This window comes from Heteronotia binoei, chromosome 6, assembly GCF_032191835.1.
Source record: "Heteronotia binoei isolate CCM8104 ecotype False Entrance Well chromosome 6, APGP_CSIRO_Hbin_v1, whole genome shotgun sequence".
Classification (NCBI taxonomy): Eukaryota; Metazoa; Chordata; class Lepidosauria; order Squamata; family Gekkonidae; genus Heteronotia; species Heteronotia binoei.
Window position 1 is genome coordinate 101,461,350 of NC_083228.1, and position 4,507 is coordinate 101,465,856.

The following is a 4,507-nucleotide window of genomic DNA, read 5'->3' on the forward strand; positions in this document are numbered from 1 at the left end:
ATTATTGCTCTTATATTCTAATTACAGTATTATACTTGGTGTGATCTCTTTTATGATTCTTTCCTGTTATTCTGGTCTTTCAGGTTCTAATGCTGCCACCTCCCTGAACAACTTCACAGCTGGTTTTGTTTCAGCATCCACTTTTTAAAGTCATGGATCCTAAAAGCACACTTTAATTCTGGTACTTTAATAACATGTGTTTCCTGTTCTTTAGCACAGGAGAAATTATATCAAGAAGGGACTGATGACAAGGCCTTCACAAATATAAAAAGCCAAGCAAAATGTATTATGTAATATAGTTTGGCTCACAACACTGGGTTTGTGGCCTGCTTCTGAAGTAACATTTTGTATTGTGGAGACTGTTTTTGACAGAATTATCAAGTGACAAAGCAGGTGGAAACAGCATTGCCGGTCTCCCACATCCCAAATCCTGAGACTCACGCTGCAGTACCTGATGCTACATTGAATACTGGTTATACATACATTACTTTAATTATTGTATGATATGTATCTGTGAATACATGTAGACAATTATGTTACACTGAAAAGATTCACTATACACTATTTTTTTTAAAATGGAAATTAATTTCAAAATGATAGCTGTATTAGTTTTCTGTAGCATAATTAAAAAGTAAAGAGTATCCAGTAAAGAGTAAAACAATTATTCGAGTTCCAACTGTCCAAGTCAAGCCAGCCAGCAGTTTGGAGAATGCATTTAAAGTAAAAGTTGCTTTCTTTCCATCTCTTCCTCCTCTTCCCCATCTATTTTCCTCCCTCCCTCCCTTCCTTTCTTCCTGTGGCTCTCAAAACATCTGACGTTCATGTCTAGCAGCTCTCAAACATCTGATGTTTATTCTATGTGGTTCTTACATTAAGCAAGTTTGGCCACCCCTGCTCTAGATCTTCAGGTAAGGAAAGAAGCAGATGTGGGCAAGGCTATTCTGCAAATTGTGTTCTCATGAGAGACTTGTCCCACCTCCTCTGGTGAGTAGCTTGCTAATGGTCCCAATGCAGAGCTGCATGAGAAGATGGAAGATGAAAACAGAGTTGCACTTACCTGTAACTGTTTATTAATGTCTTCTCTGCAGACAAACATTCCCTCCCTCCTGCCCTGCCATGAGCTCTAACAGGGCCTATTGTGCCATGGTCAGAGGCTCATGGTGGCTTGGTAGGAACTGAGGGCAGGGGGCGCTTGTCCTCAGAGTACGTGACATACTGGCCAGGAATCTCATGCATGTACCAGCTCCAAAAGGGGCAAAGCACCCCCTTGTGGAGTTTTGAGCTAGAAAGAAAATATCTGTCACTGGCCTGCACAAGTGCAGTCCCAATGTGTATCTGCACAGAAGCCACTGATGAACAACAGTTACAGGTAAGGTGTAGGAATGATCAGTCGACACGTGTATCTTGAGGAAGCAGAGAGGTCTGCCCTTTCAGCCAACCCTCATTTTATTTATACATGCTGTCTTGAAGCTAAATTTACCCTAGTACATAGCACTTAAACAAATAACAGGAAACATCTGTTTAATGCAAAGCTATACAGTTTACAGGATTCAATACAGTCATCAATTTGTCAATAGTGCATGTGTCAGCATAAGGAAGTGAGAATGTGGGTGAACACGGATGTGAGATCCCTGTGCCCTTTTGGCTCTTCACACAATGGGGAACGTAGGCGTTCCAGGCTGGTATGCCAGACACATGGTCTCACCCACGTTCCTGTCTGCGGCCTTTGTGGGACCCGGGAACCAAGCAGCCTTTCAGGCACATGATTCCCACTGTAAGGGCAACTCTGTTTTTACTTTTTAGGTATTCCTGATTAAAGTATGCTAGGGTGACATCTGAAGTGCTATAGCTGTGAAAGTCTGGGCCTTCCATATTCCATGGGAAACATTTTATCATTTGGAATTATGGGAGATATTCTTAAAGAATTGTTGAAGCACTGTCTCAGAGCCCTGAAAGAAGATTTATACTACCACTAGCAGGGTTGCCGATAGAATAAAAATAAAACCATCTAGTATAATTACATGAGAAGTCAAATTATACTGTATATGTGCTTTGTCATTTCTCAGGTAAGAATCATATAGGCTTTGTGTGAGAGGGATGAAATTCACATAGCAGAGAATCTCAGAGACCCCCCCCCCCCCCAAAAAAAAGTGGATGACATGAAGGCATCATTGTCTTATTCTGCTGATGCTTGATGAGTCACAGACTGAGAGTGAGGCTAGGGAAAAGCTGGTGTTTTCCAAAGGCTAAGCCTGACCTCTAGAAAATCTAGATCTGCACAAAACTGATGGGGAGGGGGGAGAAATCCTGTAATGGTTGTGGGGTGCCAGAAAACTAAAGGGAAAGATGGGTAAGGAGAAGAACAAAGTAAATGTTGTAGAAATTGGTTGTAGATTTTCCGAGCTGTGTGGCCGTGGACTTAGCATTGTGAGACCTGATGTTTCGCCAGCAACAGTGACTGGCATCCTCAGAGGTATAATGCAGAAAACTGGAGTTCTCTCTGGGATTTGCCACTGAGGTGCCCAACCTCAAAATAACACCACTCTAGCAAAACTGGAGGACCACAATATCACATAAAAACATAAGAGCAGCCATGCTGGATCACATCAATGGCCCATCCAGTCCAACACTCTGTGTCACACAGTGGTCAACCCCCCCCCCCAAAACCAAGTGCCATCAGAGGTCCACCAGTGGGGCTAGAAGCCCTCCCACTGTGTCCCCCCCCCCCAAGCACCAAGAATACAGAACATCACTGCCCCAGACTGAGAGTTCTAACAATATGCTGTGGCTAATAGCCACTGATGGACCTCTGCTCCATATGTTTATCTAATTCCCTCTTGAAGCTGTTTATTGTAGCCGCCGCCACCTCCTGTGGCAGTGAATTCCATGTGTTAATCACCCTTTGGGTGAAGAAGTACTTCCTTTTATCCGTTCTAACCTGGCTACTCAGCAATTTCATTGAATGTCCATGAGTTCTCGTATTGTGAGAAAGGGAGAAATGTCTACCTTCTCTATCCCATGCATAATCTTGTAAACCTCTATCATGTCACCCTGCAGTCGACGTTTCTCAAAGCTAAAGAGCCCCAAGCGTTTTAACCTTTCTTCATAGGGAAAGTGTTCCAACGCTTTAATCATTCTAGTTGCCCTTTTCTGCACTTTTTCCAATGCTATGATATCTTTTTTGAGGTGCAGTGACCAGAATTGTACACAGTACTCCAAATGAGGCTGCACTATCAATTTATACATGGGCATTATGATACTGGCATTGGCCTTTTTTATTGCAATTGCACACTGTCTCGACATTTTCAGTGAGTTATCTACCGCGACCCCAAAATCTCTCTCTTGGTCAGTCTCTGCCAGTTCACACCCCATCAACTTGTATTTATAGCAAGGATTTTTGGCCCCTATGTGCATTACTTTGCACTTAGCCACACTGAACCTCATCTGCCACGTTGACACCCACTCACCCAGCCTCGACAGATCCCTTTGGAGTGCCTCATAATACTTTCTGGTTCTCACCACCCTGAACAATTTAGTGTCATCCGCAAACTTAGCCACTTCACTGCTTACTCCCAACTTCAAATCATTAATGAACAAGTTAAAGAGCATGGGACCCAGTACTGAGCCCTGCGGCACCCACTGCTTACCATCTTCCACTGCGAAAATTGCCCATTTATACTCACTCTCTGTTTCCTATTAATTAGCCAGTTTTTGATCCACAAGAGGACTTGTCCTTTTACTCCATGACTCCTGAGCTTACTAAGGAGCCTTTGATGAATTCACAAATCCCATTTACCATCTAGATACAGTATTACAAAGTGGAGTAGGGAATGCTTGCAAATTTAAAAGCCCCTCCTACATGTGTCCCCCTGGTTCCCTGAGAACTCAACAAATGTGAAGTGCAGACTATTTGTCTTTAATTGTTTGTAAAATTCTCATCCTGTTTCCCATAAGATTGTTGCCCAAACTGATTTTAAAAGCACTGGTACTTTTCAGCAATTTGCAGTGGCAGTTAGCCAGCCATAAAGATGCTCCGTTTTCTTCCTTATTTGTATATAGTTTTATTAGCTCACAAACCACAATATAAAAATGAGCTCAAAAGATTTTAGTATGGAAGCCTGTGACAGTTCCATCCTAAGCAGTCACTCACACCCTTCAAAGTCCCCTGAGGTCAGTGGACTTCACATGGGCTTAGAATAGGCATGCCAGACTCCATCCTTTTTTATTCTCTCCCGCATGCCTACCCTTTTCTATTCTTTTCCCCCTTCAGCTTCTCTTCACTGTTTTCCCTGCTTTCTTCTCTCCCTCCCATCTTTTTACCTCTTCCAGTCCCCTTCCCTCCCAAAAAGGTTGCCTTGGAAAGCATTTGCTGTGCTCACTGCTGCAAGATCCTCTGCTGTGTTTGCTGCGACAAGATCGATGAGACTTAACACATGGTGATTGCTGTCCGTGCTCTGTGCTTGCTTCGTGGGACGTGCTCGTGGAGTTAGAAGTGCAGTATATATAT